The following is an 18292-nucleotide window of genomic DNA, read 5'->3' as shown; positions in this document are numbered from 1 at the left end:
GACGCTTGGACAAAGCAGAGCGGAAGAGAACCCCGTCGCTCCAGGCGATGGCAGTGCGGCTTCCATATTCGGCTTCTGCTACCGACGACGATAAACTGGCGCACATCTCCCGCAGGGGATTGGTGACGGTCCTGATTCTTCCGGTGAACGTTGCCAATCTTCTGCATTACAATATATATATATATATATATATATATATATATATATATATATATATATATATATATATATATATATAATATATATATATATATATATAATGTAGGGACGCAGCCCCTACGTGCGCCCGCGGAGGGTGATTACACTGCAGTGAGTGCCGGACGAACACTGATAGTGGCGTCAGTGCGTCACGGTGCCCGTGCGCGCGTGTGCGATGAACAGTGAGCCGCAACGGACACGTGTAGTGCAACGGAACCCGGAGCATGCGCACAACCAACAGAGTGGCTTAAAAGCGGCGCTCACAGGAGCAGTTGGACAGTGCGCACCGAGGGGCACGCGAGAGCAGCTGCGGCCGCGGGCGGCGGCGAGCCACGACCATGACGCCCGGACCGCGAGGAGCAACCAGCGTCCGAGGCGGACGCTCTTCACCCGACGTCGGCACAAGTGACTGAAGACGTCGTCGTGAGTGTACAGCACCATGCTGTACCTTTCTGGACAAGCAGGGTTTCAACCACCGCAATGTTTTCTTTACGCGCTTTCGGCGCTTGCTTGCTGTGCTCTCTTTTTGTTGCGTCCCAACCTGCCTTGTTTGTTTTTTCCTGTTTTGGTTTTCCCGGAATAAACCGGTGATTTGTTCTGATGCGGATCGGCGTTACTTCGTCGGGCAGGTTCGGGCTCGCGAACCCTTTACGCTCGAAGGGGGATCATATTCGCACATTCGCACAGCGGTGGTGGCAGCGAAAGCATCGGCCCGTCAGTAACTCCCGCCTTCCAACATTACAGGCTAAACGTGTCCCAGCTATCAGCGGCTGCGGTGCCTACAATCGTCACCGAAGATTGCTCCGAAGACTGCGCTGACTGCGCTGCGTTCTGCGCGTGGAATACGTCACCAAAGCCGATTTAAAAGACGGGACCCATCCAGCAACTGTCACATTCGCACAGCGGTGGTGGCAGCGAAAGCATCGGCCCGTCAGTAACTCCCGCCTTCCAACATTGCAGGCTAAACGTGTTCCAGCTATCAGCGGCTGCGGTGCCTACCATCGTCAGAGAAGATTGCTCCGAAGACTGCGCTGACTGCGCTGCGTTCTGCGCGTGGAATACGTCACCAAAGCCGATTTAAAGGACTACCCGCCGTGGTGGCTCAGTGGCTAAGGCGTTGCGCTGCTGAGCACGAGGTCGCGGGTTCGATTCCCGGCCGCGGCGGCCGCTTTTCTGATGGAGGCGAAAAGCAAAAACGCCCGTGTATACGAGATTTCGGCGCACGTTAAAGATCCCCAGGTGGTCAAAATTAATCCGGAGCCCTCCACTACGGCGCGCCTCATCGCCTGCGTTGCGTCGGCGCGTTAAACCCTACAATCAATCAATCAAATCGATTTAAAGGACGGGACCCATCCAGCAACGGTCACATTCACACAGCGGTGGTGGCAGCGAAAGCATCGGCCCGTCAGTAACTCCCGCCTTCCAACATTGCAGGTTGGTGCCAATTGCATAGCTGTATACTCTTGTAGTTGCTATCGTCTGCCACCACTGCTGCAAGTGTTTTTCTTAGGGTTATATTGTCTGTCTGGAAGTGCTTCTTATGCCAGCTGCTCTGCAATTGTTGTACCCTTTGTCCAAATGTCCGAGTCTGATACGTGCCTCGCTTGCAATGAGCCGCTTCCTGTTAATGGTCTATACCCAACATGCTGTGAATGCAGTTATGGATACCACATCGGTACATGTTCAGGCGTGAACAAATCATCCTTTAAATCCAGTGATGAAGAGGCCAGAAAAACTTGGAAGTGCCAAACATGCGTATCATGGCAGCTCGAGGTGCTCATTGCAGTAAAGCGAAAACCAGGGAAGGAACGGCCTTTGAAAAAATTCTTGCTGAAATCAATGCCAAGCTGGCACAGATCCCTGAAATTCAAAGCAAGGTGGATGCTTTAATGCTAATGAAAGAAACAGTTGACAAAGTAGAGCACTCGGTTCAGCATTTGTCAGACCAATATGACGCGGTGCTTGCAGGCCTCAAACAGCAGTCGTCTGATATTACCGCCTTGAAACAAAGGGTTGAAAAAATTGAGTCACGCAACGATAGCCAGGAGGTTCATGAGTTGAAGCTGCAGTTGAATCGACTAGAGCAGTACAGCCGGCAGCAGAATATAGAACTTCATGGGCTACCTCTAACAGAAAACGAGAATCTACTAGAAAAACTAAACAAAATTGCAGCTGACCTTTATCTTGCTGAACTGACCCCGTCTGACGTTGAAGGCCTACACAGGCTACCCCCCAAACCGGATAAAGCACCGGCTGTGCTGGTTCGCTTTGTGTCACGCGTAACAAGAAACGACTGGATGGCAAAGAAGGCAGAACTAAGGGCGGCAAACACAGCAGTACATTTCCTCGACAATCTGACGTCACACAATAAAGCTCTGCTCTGGATGATGAAGGCGAAGGCCCAAGAAAAGCATTATCAGTTTGCATGGCAGAAGGAAGGGAAGTTGTTTGTGCGCAAGGCAACTGGCGCACGCGTGGTTCAAATTGAATGTGAGGCGGATCTTGATAAGATTCGCTGAGCCCTCGCTGTTCTTTTAATATATTTTTTTTCAATGTTCGATGCCCACGAACCAACGTACTATGACTGTACGTCATTTAACTCTGCTGTACACAATCGCCATTGAAATGCCAGTAACAATATATCAATATTCCACGTTAATGCAAGAAGTTTGAAAAACAAAGTGTCTGATTTTGAAACTGCTTTAGATTCGCTAACTCACTCATTTGATTTCCTGGCTTTTACAGAGACTTGGTTTTTAAATAAACATGATGCTGTCAAACTACAACGATATAAGTCGGAAGGGGTTTATAGAAATAATCGTAAGGGTGGTGGGTCCTCAATTTATGTTAAGGCTGGTATTTCTTATGAAGTGTTGTCTGAATTCTCTTGTGTTAGCGTTCACTTTGAGTCCATCACTATTAAATGTGGCGCAGTACTTATCGCTTCAATCTATCGCCTACCGTCTGCGACGTTAAGGAATTTGTTGAGCATGTCAGCACTATTCTCGAGTATGTGTCCTTGTTAAATCTACACATTATTCTTGTTGGCGACATCAATATAGATGTTCTAACGCCTAGTACTCAATGTCAACGACTTTTGGATCTAATTGAATCTTTTTCGTGTTCAAATGTTATTTGCTCACCTACAAGGATTACTCCACAAAGTGCCACCCTAATTGATCTATGTGTCACAAACTTCGACAATAACTCAATTTTTTCAGGAATCATGGCCTTTGATCTAAGCGATCACCTACCAGTATTTTGTTTCTTTCCTCAAGTTAACAAGCAGACCAAAAACGGCAACGACACTGTAGTTCCTTGTCGAAACTACAGCGAGAATGCCATTCATGATTTCCTTGCCTTAATAGAAAGTGTAACCTGGGACGACGTTTACTGCGAAGCTAACCCAAATCAATCGTACAATATATTTTTGTGTAAAGTGAAGCAGTGCTATGACACTGCATTTCCATTGCGACTTGTAAAGAAGTAAAAAAATCCAGAAAACCGTGGGTTACGCAAGAGCTATACAAGAAAATCAAAGCTCGTGATAAATTATAGCACAAGTTTATTCAGGTTAAAGATTTAGCTTTATTTAGGCAATAAAAAAATTGAGAAATAAATTAAACTCTGAACTTAGGAAAGCAAGAATTACTTATCATACCAACAAGTTTGCTACCATATCTAACAATCCAAAAAAAATATGGTGCGCATTGCATTCTCTTATCGGGAAGCCTAACGATAAAATCCCCAGTACACTTACTTTTGAAGGTACTGAATACAGCTGTGAGTCACTAGCAGATAAGTTTAATTCCTATTTTTTGAGTTCTGGCGCATGCCCCCTATCACATGGACCAAGAAAAGAACTAGAACAGTACCTTTTTACACAGCCAGTCGGTTCTCTCTTTCTTACCCCATTGACTGAGCTTGAAATATTATCGCTGCTTAAATCATTGAACAAAAATTGTGCTGCTGGAGATGATGACATAAAAGCTGTACCAGTAATAGCTGTTGTGATCTCTTATGTGCTCCCTTACAGCATATCTGTAATAATGCATTTACTACAGGTATTTTTCCAGACAAAATGAAAATTGCGAGAGTTGTCGTTTTACATAAGGGTGGTTCTCTTGCTAACATAAATAATTTTAGACCAATATCTGTACTTCCTCTATTTTCTAAAGTTATGGAATATGCCATGAAAACACGACTTACAATGTTTCTGGACGGCCAACAATTACTTGTAAAAGAACAATTCGGATTCAGGGAAAAAAGGTCGACGGAAATGGCACTATTGCGAATAAAAGATAAGATATGCTCAAATATTGACTCAAAGCAGTACACTATAGGGCTTTTCCTCGATTTTAGGAAAGCATTCGATTCTATTAAACATGATGTATTGTTTCGCAAGCTTCCCTACTACGGAATCCGAGGTTTGACCCTAGACTTGATACGTAGCTACCTAACTGACAGATTACAATACTGTTGTATATATGGGCACAAGTCTCAACTACAACAGATAACATATGGGGTACCACAGGGTTCAATCTTGGGACCGTTATTTTTTATCAGTTATATAAATGATCTTGTTTTCATACCGGAAACTCCTGAGGCAATACTATATGCTGATGATACTAGCTTATTTTTTTCAGGTAATAATCTCGGTACTCTTAAAGCGGCCGCTAATGAATGGTTGGTGCAGTTATCAAGGTGGTTGGATTTAAATGAGCTCCAATTAAACGTAGGGAAAACTAAATATGTTGTTTTCAAGAGCAGAAACAAACCAGACAATTATCACGTCAACATTAAATTTCAGAATAATGCGATTGAGCAAGTATGTACATACAAATTTCTTTACGTTCTCTTTAATGAAAACTTAAGCTGGGCACCCCATGTGAACAAGATCCACGCAAGCATATCGAGATCAATCACAGTACTGTACAGACTAAGAAATTTAGTGCCAAACTGGCTGAAAGTACAACTATACTACTCTATAGTTCAGCCACATCTCCATTACTGTTTATTAATATGGGGTACTACAACTAAGTACAATTTAGAAAGACTAGTGGTTTTACAAAAGCGAGCTGTACGCTGCATAGAAAACCTACAACGAATGGATCACACAGCGCCATTTTTCTACAAAAATAACCTGCTTACAGTTAGTCAGCTTTTTCACCTTAAACTTGCCATGCATATACGAAATGAGGCTATATTGAGTCAAGCTACCAGTTTGGAATCATTAATTGTAGCAAACACCCAGTATGATTTACGACACAGCCGTTTTAGGACACCAGCCTTTCGAACAAACTATGGAACACAGACACTAGCCTACTTGATACCCGATTTTTTAAATGCACATCCTGGTATATTCGATTGGATTAAAAATTGCCGTTCTGATTACAAATGTAAAAGTAACGTTAAAATGTACTTGTTATCACTCGCTCATAATTAATTTTAAAAAAAAGCGGACCGTGCAGCGTCTTCCGGTAACAAATATATGGTTCACTTTTGTGCTCTTGTAACTTTTCTTTTTGTCCTAATAAATACGTGTGTGTGTTGTTAAACTTGTACGCCTTATGTATAAAACATTGGAAATGTTATAATTATCTGCTAAACATTATGTAAAACACATCTGCATGCGTCATTGTTTTACTGCTTCGTTATTTCTCGTAATTTATTGTATAATGATAGCTTGCCTCGTAACGCTTTAATTATCGTGCTTGTGTTGCTTTTCTTGTCAGTGAACTGGTCATTTCGCTGCTTATTGCTCCTGTGCAATGTACTTTTGGTGGCAGGGCCCTGGTCAGGCAGCTTGCTGCCTTTAGCCCTCTCATCCTGGACAATGTATGTCTGAACGAAATCGAAAAAAAAACAAATATATATATATATATATATATATATATATATTTGTATATATATATATATATATATATATATATATATATTTGTATATATATATATATATATATATATATATATATATATATATATATATATATATATATATATATATATATATATATATATATATATATATATATATATAGTAAGGAAATGAGGGGCTCGTTGAGGAAATACAGAAAGATAGGTCAGCAGTCTACAACGCCAAAGGAGGCATAGGGGTGTGTTTAGGATCTTTTCTTTTTCACTACGGTTAATGAAGTAAACATTTTTTTTAAAGATACAGAAGAAAGAAAGAAACAAAAACACGCGCCCAGAGTGGGGACCGAACCCATTTTTCTATATATATATATATATATATATATATATATATATATATATATATATGACAATAAGGGTTGGCAATCAAGAAAGCCTCTGAAACCAAAGGGGAGGTTGTGGTAAGTCATAGAAACAGATGAAGAATCTTTTTAGTCACAACAAAAGGGGTGAAGAAATGCAGGCATTTCTTCACCCCTTTTTTTCTGACTATAAAAAGATTCTTCATCTGTTTCTATGACTCACCACAACCTCCCCTTCGCTTTCCGAGGCTTTCTTGATTGCCAACCCTTATTGTCTTTCTTAATTGACCGAGCCCCTCATTTCCCATTTTCTGATTCGCTATATATATATATATATATATATATATATATATATATATATATATATATATATATATATATATATATATATATATAGGGAGTAGTAGAACTTTGAAGATGGTAGAGAACACAAGAGAAGAAAAACTGAGGAAAGCCTGAGGAACGCAAGTTCTCTTTGCTGAAACGTAGGCCACAATCGTGCTTTTACCTTGTTCGAAGTTTTCTTCTCTTGTGTTCTCTACAATCTTCAAAGTTCTACTACTCCCTATATATATATATATATATATATATATATATATATAAATACAGTAAAAGCTACATAAACGGAAATCGCTGCAACAGACTTGCCGCTCAAACGGAACCAGTAGCCTGTAAGTTGGTTGGTTTTGTATTCAGATAACGTAAAAAATTATCGGTAATCAGAACTAAAATTTCCGCGCCACCGTGTAAACGGAACAACAAATGGAACTTGTGAAACCCATCGGGATGAGAATCAGCTTTTTACGGTTCCGGCTCTTTCGTTGTTTTTCTTCTTCCCCCGTGTTTTTTTTTTTTTTTTTGACCTCGTTGGCCTCGTAAGCCTCGTCTCATTAGTGGTCAGCCGTGTTAGCGCAACGAATGCAACATCGCAGTTGTCGTTCCAGTCGTTTGGTCTCGATTCAAGACGCTGAGGTTATAGGGCTCAGCTCCTTATGCATTGATAGTGCCATCGCGGTGCTTTTCCCCCTTCATTAGCGCGTTGCCGCATTCTAGATTCGGTGGCTCGTAATACTCGCGAAGTTGACGCCTCTCACCTCCGTGAAGACGCAGTTTCAAGGACTCAAACAAAGATAATTTATGCATTTTGTAGTGCACAGCGACTTATTGTTGCCAAATCAACTTTGTGAATGCTGTGCCTAAACCTTTTTTTTAGTTATCTTGCTTTCTAAAAACCTATCAGCTACATTCACCTCCTAGTTCTTAGAGTTCCATGAAATGGAATGAAGAGTGCGGACGCACACAAATGTGCACTTTTACACATCTATCTCAGTAAACGGAACTCCTGTTAAACGCAACTAATTTTTCCGGTCCCTTGAAGTTCCTTTTATCGAGAGTCTATTGTATACATATATAAATAATATATATATATATATGATCAGTAGAAATAAACCACTGCTTCTTTTTAAAACCAGGAGTCATCCATTTTCCTATTATATATATACAAAACGAGCACAAATCAAGAAAAAATTACACTTGACAGCGCACATAACCGTCTCCCCTTTGCTAGCAGCTCATGCTTTTATGTACAGATAATACCCTGCTGTCTCTGCTTTTTTGGTTTGGTGTTCTTTTGGTGATAGTGGAATTGTTTATTACACTCTGAATAGATAAACGCTAAACCACGGCGACTAGAAAAAGCACGTAAAAACAGACACGGCGCCTCTATTCTACATGGTTATTCTGGTTCCTGTTGTTTAGGGCCTTTATATTATGTTCATCCAACTAGCCTCTTAATGTATTTGTTACTAAAAAATTTGTTTAAAATCTAAAATAAATAATGTTTTTTGGAACACGAATGGGAGAGCGATCGAGTGGCGACATTTTGCGAACCTGGAAAAATGGCTGCCAAGGATGAGGAATGATTGGAAATAGAATGATCGAAACTTTGTATCTGGGCACTTCCTGAAAGGAGGACACCAAGCAGAGGATAACCTGTAGTAGGTTATACAAAAGTGAATGAATCATTTTCACAATCTTTTCCTCCGTTCGCGTCCCTCCATTAAAGCACACAGTGATCGTATATAAACGTGAAACGGAATGTCTATAATGCGTACCATGTTTAGACACGTCTTTTGTATTGTAACTTACACCTGCCATTATAGAAGCGCTACAATCGTGGTGTCATATTGGCGCTTCCATTGGTTTCATGAAACGGATCATCGGGCAACTTCATCAAGTTCTGGAGCTGAGTTTCTCGACGCACATATATGTTGATGAACGCGGAAAATCCCCTAAACCCGATCCATCAGCACGTTCCCTCTAAAAAATCTGTATGAACGGAAAAAACTCACCTTAAAAAATTTACTATGCCTTGCCGCCGAAAGTTGACAGAACCGCGAAAATCTTCGCTCAAAGTGCGTCCCATTTTCGCTTAAAGCGCGTCCAATCGATCGGCGAACTCCAAAAATGAAAATCGCGAACAAAAAACGAACCCATAGTGAAATATTTGCGCGCTAATTAAATGCGTCTACGAAGGATGTATACCGATACGTGGGTTATGAGATAAAGGTAGACTATTATGCTCCTTCTTTATGATCAACTGCGTGTATTGTCTTACCTATAACCGTTCCTTGTTGCGATTTTTAAGTGACCGCTGTGACACATTGGAAGCCCTATTTTATGCACTCGCCGTGTGTCCAGAGATCTTATCAGAGATTTTTGTTTGACAAACCGGTCTAAATGGAAATGTACTAGTTTATTCACACAACGACGTGGGTCCTACCACGAAAACTTTCCCTTTAAGAAGCTGCGAGTGACCCGTGTGCATTGAATCGGTAGAGTTCGCGATAATGAACTAACGTAAGCGGATAAAAGGTAATGCGAGGCACAGTGACAACAACAACCACACAAGGACAGTGTCAACTGCAAAGCAGAGGTAAGAGACGAGCGGAAAGAAAGGTCGAACAGAACAATTATACTAACGCACTTGTGATTAACAACTACTCGAAGATACAGTTATCAGCGTCCGGAAGCAGAAAAGGAAAAAAAGAGCAAGGAAACGATTGACCGAAAGATCTAGTGCAGTAGCATCTGTGGAGAAGAGGGAACTGTGTCAATTGCGGTTTCCCAGAGGTTCAGCCCCCACATAGTGTCGGGTCACTGCTGATTGCCGCGGGTGGTTGGGGAGGAGCGTCGGCTGTACGCGCTAATTCTTCCGTGTCCGGCGCCTTCGGTTCACCGCTGTGGACGAGCCAGGAAAGCGCGCACAAGCGTCGGCTTCAGCCTGAGGGTCGACGCCCAGGCAACGCTTCCTTTACCGGACTCTTCTTGCGCCTGCACTTGGCTGCTCTTGCTCGGACTTGCTTTTTCCGCATCTCCCCCGCTTTTTCCCGGAATCTGCGAGTTGCGTTACCCGTGACTTCTGTGCACCGCAAGCTGCGGGCTTTTCGTCGACTATCCGAACGGGGGTCACAAAACTCTGCTGCCTTCTTAAACGCTGGCGCTGGGACACAAGAACGCCAATCCGAAGGCGTAAAATGTTGACGCGACTTCTGTGATGAGCGTGTCAGAAAATTCGTGTCCGCCCCTCTTCAGTAACATGGTGTTTCAAGGGGACCCTACATAGTTTTTCAAAAGCCGGGGCTTCACGCGCGCAGTTGCTAGATTACGTGCTCAGAACAACAGATACACCTCTTAATATACAATATATGACTCCTGAGAGCAGTGCACAGCCCGCATAAACCAGAAAAAAAAATCCCGCCATCTCCACGATGTGAATGATTATGAGAGCGGCAAAGCTAAAATGCTTATCGGTGAAACCGTGAAACCGCGCACAATCTGAATGAATGAAGGACATAAGGCGCGTTCCTAGCCATGCTCGGGTCTCGGTTTGTAGCGCAGTACGAATTGCGCCACGTACCTCCCGTCGCGGCCAAAGAGTCGTGGGATCGAAACCGGGCGCCGCCGCGTCAAGACCACCACTCCTCGCTCGCAAAGCTTGAGACTTCCCACCTCTCCGTTGAGAAGTCCATCGACCACGTCGATGTTTGTGGTGATTATGTAGGGCTTGTTTGGGACGATCAGAATCTCCATTGGTATGTTGGCGAATTCGGTGTGGGACATTTTAGCCACTTTGGCCGTCTCCTTATGCAGAGCGTTTTGCGTCGCGTACCCCCGGTACGTGTCTTGAGTTCGCACGCGACGAACGACAACCTCTTATTCCTCTCCTCCTTGTTGGGTATCAACAAACGCGTTGAACGTTTTGACCTCTTCGGCCAACGTTTGGTTGGCCAATCCCAAGGGGGATCCTGCAACAATCATCATCGTGGTGCCGTGTACAGAAGCAAGGAGGGAGAGAGAGAGAGAGAACAAGACTTTATTGAGAATATCCGGCGTGCGGGTGCGGATCAGGCCACGCAGGGCTTCTCCGCACCCTATCTAGCTCGTGGCTATGTAGACCTCGAGGGTGGGCCTGCGTCGCGACGTCGGCTACTAGATGAGTCCGCTCCCGCGGGAGGGTCCCCCGTTCGCTCTTGCCGGGCCAGGGCGTCCTCGAGCCGCTGGATGGGACGGCACAGGGCCCGAGCAAGAGGAGCTTCGCCCCTAAAATAATCGTTCCTTTTTTTGTTGCTTATCCTCGTGGCAGTTCAAAGAAGCATTGGCGTAGATTTTTGGGCGTGGCGCCGCCTGTATGACGCAGCTGGCATTGATAAAATAACGGGCCCCCTCAAATGCTGCAGCCAATCTGCATTTCCGGCTTGGTCGGGGTTGCCTTTGGTTTCGGCAGTTCGCGAGGCCGTCTAAGCGATTTACTCTACAGCACGGCGTATCTTTGTAAGGACGAATGTCTATTGTCCCTGTCCATCACGCAAGCGTTGCTTCGGTCACCACTTTACCAAGCTGCTCCGACGCGGCTTGGTAAAGAAGCAACTGAATAACTGCGGCTGCACTAAGCCTTTTCTGTGACAACCAATCACGAAAAGAGTCTTCGCCGTGATAGCGCCGCAAGCCAAAAACTCATCATCATCATGGTTGGAAATCTTCAAAAATACTCGTGAGCGATCGTGTTATTAGTGGGGCCTTCTATCTTCCCGGCTAAGACCTGTTTCCGCAATTCTAAAACTCATGTGCCTACGCTCACGAGTGACGCGATAAGCAGTGCGACCGGAAGACCGGCGGCTCTCGCGCGCAGCCAGTAGTACGCGGAGCACTACGTTGGCTGCTAAAAAAAAGAAAGCGCGGCACACCCCCGGCCGAAACCGATGGCAGTGCGTAGCTTCGAGCGCAAAGGCCTTGCCATGTGTTTCTAGGTTACTATTGTTGTTGTATATTGTTATTTATAAATATTGCAATGCCTGTTCACCAATTTTCGCACGGGAGGTTACAACGCAAACAAGAATATTTCATACAAGCAATCAATAAAGCAAAGAAGTATATAAAGACACAAAAATATTCGCAACTCCAAGCAGAATGAAGGGCTTACATTCCACAGCGCAAAATTGAAATATATACTGGGTTAGACAGCTCAGTTGACATGCATATTTATTTATAAACTCTTGCTGAGACTAGACGAAAAGAGTGCTAAGGATGGCTGCAAAACTGCGGTGGCGCTTAGTTTGTTCGAATAATTTATGTTTGTTCGGCTCGTTGCAAATTCTGCACTTCAAAGGCTTCTCTGGCTGTGTTTGTGCGTTTAGATTTGATATTTGTCGAACAATTATTTTCTGTATTGTGACAATCCTATTCATGTTGATTTTAGTGGTTGTAGCCCAGACCAAACTGCAGTAATTTAAGTATGAGTAAAAAAAGGCGTAGTAGATTTGAAGCTTTGCTTCTAGCGGAAGGATGCTACGACAACGCGATATTAGTCCTGTAACTCCCGACAACTTTTGCAAAGAAAGTCGATTTGAGTGTCCCACTTTAAGTTTGAAGAAAAATATACTCCTAGAATTTTGTCGTAACTATCAATGGAAACAGGCTTGTATTCATAATTTAGCTGATGAGATAAAGATAATTGTTTGTTTTTAGCACGGAAGATGATGACCGTCGTTTTTGTTGGATTAATTATGAGCTTACTCATTTCGGACCATAAAGATACTTTATTAAGGATTTCATTGCATTTTACAAATATGTTATGTAGATTAAAACCCGAGACAGTAAAAGTGGTATCGTCAGCATAGATCACAAATTTAACTTCGCCATCAATGTGGACGATGTCGTTTATGTAAGTAATAAATAAAAGGGGACCCAATACACTACACTGAGCTACTCCCTGCGAGACAAGTAAAAGAGATGACTTGTGGTTATTGATAAAAACGCATTGCTGTCGGCCGTGCAGGTAATAGTCAATCAATGCCAATGGTTTTCCACGAATACCGTATGGTGGAAGCTTAGCAGTGAGAACGTCATGATCAATTGCGCCAAAAGCCTTACTGAAGTCCAGAAAGAGACCTGCTGTATACAAGTTTTGTTCGATGTTTCTTATGATGTTTCCTTTTAGGGTCAATAAATCCAATTCTGTGGATTTTCCTCCCCGAAAGCTAAATTGAGACTCATTTAGCACTTTTTTTGCTGCGAAAAAGTTTGTTAGTTGAGAAAGTATAATTTTTGACGCGCTTTAGAAAAAAACAGGTAGAACAGAGATTGGTCTGTAATTTGTAGCATTGTTCCTGTCTCCACTTTTGTATATAACTGATATTCTGGCCCTTTTGATGCCATCGGGAAAAATGCCAGACTCAATTGCTAAGTTAAAGATGTGAGCAAGTGGGGAAGTGATAAACGGCAAGACATACTTAACAGGTCTAATTTGAATGTTATCTTTATCCAGTGACTTGTTATTTCGCAAAATCATAAACGCATTGTGAATACAGTATTACTCTTAATTAGAGATACTATAAAAGCTAAGCCGGCAGTCTGGCATTACTGTGTAGCGGTTTGATTTTGTTCGGTGCCATAATACACCATGATACACCGATCTACCACTTATTGGTTTTGCGAAGTCATGTCTTGTTTCAAACAACTAAGTGTTGGTCGTATAACCGCTTCTAAAGCCACGCTGGTGTTTCGTGGGGACGTTATAATTATGCACAACTTCGCAGATGTAATTGTAAGTTGCATGTTCGCGAATTTTTCCGGTCGCCCACTAAACATCACACTCCCGCCTGCTGTGCAGGCTCAAACATACGCTTTGCGTTCCAGGTACAGTTCTCGCGGCGACTTTGCAAGCACTGTGCACTTACTCAAAATAAACGATAACTTAACGACAGAATATATTTTTTGATAAATATCTTGCGAAATATTTTGCTTTTATATTAGCACGAGAAACAAAATTTTAAGATACCATTTTTCTAAACCCTTTACCATTTGTTCGCAGGGCAATGGTTCCTTGTGCATCAGGAGGGGTGAGTAGACCTTTAATTTCGTCAAAAAGGGGCAAGGTATGGTAAGGTATTTGATCACGAGGGGTTGCGGCAAAACCATACCTTCCAACAACTTCCAGCGCTCTTGTCACGGCATATCTTGCATCGACGAGTCGGTAAGCAACATCGCGCCCTCCCACAGCTCTGAATTAGGTCATTTCAGAACACTAGAAGGGGGATCCTTGGGGCAGCCATACAAAATGCGGGCTAGATCTACTCGTTTGGCATTACATAGGGAGTGTTCGAGGCGGCAAACTCCTGAAAAGATCAATTATATTTTGTATGTGTTATCGAATGCGTTAACGTGGAGCTACCTCCAGGTGACTTGCTGAATTTTGCTGAGTGATCTGTTGGATGGAGAATCTCATTCGCTCAAGGCAATAGTGCAGAGCCGTCGCATGATACTTTTGAATGCGTTCCCTGGCCGATCTGAGGAAGAAGTCTCCCGCTGCCATGTTGACCAAAAGCCACTGGGATCAGCAAGGATGTGTATGGGCAGGTAGGCCAAGAAGAACCGAGCTGATCATACGAGCTTCACATCGGATCCGAAGATTTTTGACGATAGGCCCGGTCATTCATCCCAAACCATGGAAATTTCACCACCACGACGTCCTTAAAGTTCCAAGGAACGCGTGGATACCAAAGTTCGAGGTGGGAATCCATTTCTTCGGATTTTGGAAGACTTTTATGCGAGCGCCGAGTGCTAGGCCGAGCTGCTAAGCGTAGGCGTGTCCCGGCAAGGCCGCCAAACTTCCGACGCCCCAGCTGCGAGGTTTTTCAAGATAATGGCCTCCGGCATGCGTGTAGAGGTGGAGGGAGTGCAAATCCAGCCAGATCAAATTTCCAAAGCTCTCCGATGGCGAAGTCGCCGGGGAAAAGAAGACTCAAGCGAAGCAGCGAGAACTAAGCCGAACAACGAGCAAGCCGCAGCCGGACGTTGGCGGTGGCGAAGAAGGCATTCACCGCCTGAATAATCTCAAGAGCAAGCTGCTTAAGGCAGCAACAATGCCAGAATTACCAAGGGACGACATCAAGATCGTCATGCGACCCAGGGGAGGCCTGGACGTCAGCGCAGTCTCAAGGTTTGAGATTAGCAGAGCCATCGTCGCCGCCGCGAACGGGAGCAGGGAAGAAGCGAGGCAAGACGTGATATGCCCGAACAAGCAACAAAATATTATAATCGTGAGCACCCCGAGCAGGAAGCAACCTCACCGTCTATGGAGCCAAACACGAGGTTAGTGCATATGAATCGGCCCCCCACGGCACCGTCAGGGGGGTGATCCAAGGAGTTCCGCTGACAGACTCCGCTCAGGAAATCAACGAATTCATAGTGCACGAGTATAACCCCACAACACTGCAAGCCAACCGCATAGGCAAGTCTATGTCGTTGGTCATAGCGTTCGAAGACCCCAAAGTACTCAACTACGTAAAGTACGGCAACCTGCTGGTCGAGTGCTCGCTATACCGCAAGCAGATCTACATGTGCTACCAGTGCGGCCGCCTCGGCCACCGCATAGACGTATGCCCGAACCCAACGAGCAGAACCGCGACGCAATTCACAAATGTAAGCCCAAGTGCAGCCCCTGCGGGGGCGACCACCTAACCGGGGACAAAGAATGTAAAGCAAGGTACAAGACGCCGTACGTGGTACGCAAGCGAAGATGGGAACGCCAAAGAGAAAAAGCCGAGTCGCCGCGGTGGTGTGACGGGTCGTCGTCCGGACGCCGAGGCCGCTCCCTGACCAGGAGAGGGAGAAGCGCGAGTGCAGCCAGGAGTGATTCGAGAGCGACGACACCTCCCGGCGACTCCACTGCAACGGGGGCCCGCAGACGCGAAACGCATTCGAGGTCCAAGTCGAAGACCAAGCGGAACGTCGCCGAGAAACTCACCCTTCCTATTGGCGAAAAGTGCAAGCAATGCTCAGAATTCAAGCAAATGATATAGAGGCAGAATCAACAGATCAGAGCGCTAATGGAACGTCTCGAGGTGTTAGATAAACCCAAGAGCGGTAACCACAGCAGTAGTAGTAACAACGGGGACGCCAATGAGGTTAAGAGAAAGGTCGCCAAAAGAGACACCCTCCAGCCGTCGCCGCCGATGGCGTCAGAGCCGGAGGCACCGCCGACAACAGCAGTAGTACCAATGGACGAAGAGAAGTCTGAAGAAGCGGTCGTCGTTGCACCCGATGATACTACCGCCGCTCCCACGATGCAGACGGTCATGAATGTGTTGTCGCAGCTCGCAAACCAAGTAGCGCACATTTCCAACCAAGTAACTCATGTCATCGAGCAAGAAGCAAATTTAACCGCAAGAGTTGGTAACAATGAAGAAAAATACAACCGGTTATCCAACAGAATGCCTACACTCGATGCGAAACTCAGACACGCTATGGTAATTAAGAAGAAAACGACTCGAGTAGCAGTGAGAGGCAGGCCACGAGAAGCTACCAAAGCAAAAAACAAGGCTACCACCCAACATGCAGAAGAAGACTAAGGGTAAACAGAAAGAGACCGCGACATTACTACAATGAAACTGCAGGGGCGTAAGACACAAGATCGGGGAGCTTCAGTTATACGTGGACAACTTAGACCAGAAACCAGACGTCATTGCGCTACAGGAAACAAATGACAAATGGCCGAGTCAAGCTCGCGGGGTACATTAATTACACGGACCCCAGCGAGAAGGTCCCGGCGACCCTGGTGCGGAGTAATGTGGCGGCTACGCAGCACGTTACTGCCCAACGCGGCTGCGAGCACACGCTAATCAAAATTCACGACACAAAAGTGGGAAAAGCCGGTAATGTGTTCGTTCTGAACGCATATTGCCGACCTTCGAGACGGGCGGTCGACTTTGAGGGCACCATCTTAGACTGCGTGAACGAAGCAAAAACGAGACAGATACTCATATTAGGAGACTTCAACGCCGCTCACACGCAGTGGGGTTACAAGTACTCGTCCAAGAGGGGGAAGCTACTCGCAAAAGCGCTAGAAGACCACGACATGACGGTGGTAAACGAGCCGGGCGTACCGACCAGGACGGGCACGGGCACGGCGAGAGACACCACCCCCGACCTGACGCTAGTACGAGGGGACCTCGATGTTGCCTGGCACAACACCGGGGAGAACCTCGGCTCGGACCACGACGTGATCTGTGTGACCCTCAGGGGACCCGACATAAAGGCAAAACTGGGGTACGCCAGCATCACGTACTGGGACCGCCTGCGCAAAAAAGCCGAAGCGGAAGACGATGAGGTTGAAGAAAGCGACGACGATGTCAAGACGTATCGTGCGTGGGCCGAGAAGCAACGCGTACTAGTCGAGAAGTGCACGCAGAAGATAGCCACGACAACGCAGGTTCCCTTTGTGGACAACAGGCTCGCCCACGTGTGGGAGGCCAGACACGGGCTCACCCGTCGGTGGAAGAGACAGAGACACAGCAAGAAGCTGCGGAAACGCATAGATGACGTCAACAGACAAACAGCCGAGTATGCGATCCAACTATGCAGGGAGAACTGGATGAAGGTCTGCGCCGGTCTCCAGGGCAACTTGTCTACGAAAAAGACGTGGAAACTGCTAACGCACCTAATAGACCCACTGAAGAGCAAGAGCGCAGGTGCCCGCGACCTCGCCCGAACAATCAACAGCTACGACGGGGACGGTGAGAAGCTTGTCCGACAACTCTCACGCAGAAGTACCTCAAAACGGCAAATAGCGGCAAACCGTCCCTCGAGTACGACGGGACGAGCAACGAAGACATGGACGCGGCCTTCACCGAACTGGAGTTGATCGCGGCCATAGACGAGAGCAACGCAGCCAGGGCACCGGGCATTGACGCCATTACGTACAAGGTTGTAAGGAACATGAGCGACAAGAGTCGGACGGAGCTCCTGGACCTCGCAAACGCAGCGTGGAAGAAGGGCTCATTACCGAAAGAATGGAAGGAAGCGGAGGTGCGCTTCATTCCCAAGCCGGGGAAGCCACCTCACGTCGACAACCTGCGACCCATCTCTCTCACATCGTGCGTGGGGAAGGTGGTCGAACGCGTGTTATTTAAGAGACTGCAGAAGCACCTAGACACCACTCACCAGATGCCACCGACCATGTACAGTTTCCGAGGGTACCTTAGCATGCAAGACGTGCTAGTGCAGCTACACGAACTGGTGATCAAAAAAGCCAAGAACCACAAACCGAGGGCGATCCTGGTGCTCGACCTCAAGGGAGCTTTTGACCACGTAACCCACAACCGCATACTCCGTAACCCGCGAGACACAGGGTGCGGAGAGCGAACGTTCAAGTACGTCCTGGACTTTCTCAGTAATAGAACTGCCAAGATTAAGATCGGGGACGAGACGTCGGGGCCGATAGCGCTGTGAGACAGGGGCACCCCGCAAGGGTGCGTCCTATCGCCCCTGCTCTTCAACCTGGCGCTACTCCCGCTCCC

At 45.7% G+C, this 18292-nt stretch overlaps 1 pseudogene; it reads left to right on the top strand.

Annotated features, from left to right (window-relative positions):
• The first annotated feature begins 990 nt into the window (after window positions 1–990).
• LOC144180668 (uncharacterized) lies at window positions 991–2717 on the top strand (annotated as a pseudogene).
• Window positions 2718–18292: the final 15575 nt, after the last annotated feature.

The sequence above is a fragment of the Haemaphysalis longicornis genome, unplaced genomic scaffold (assembly GCF_048455015.1).
Source record: "Haemaphysalis longicornis isolate Haplotype H1 unplaced genomic scaffold, Haemaphysalis longicornis Haplotype H1 scaffold_4, whole genome shotgun sequence".
Lineage (NCBI taxonomy): Eukaryota > Metazoa > Arthropoda > Arachnida > Ixodida > Ixodidae > Haemaphysalis > Haemaphysalis longicornis.
This window is presented reverse-complemented; position numbering and strand designations above follow the sequence as displayed.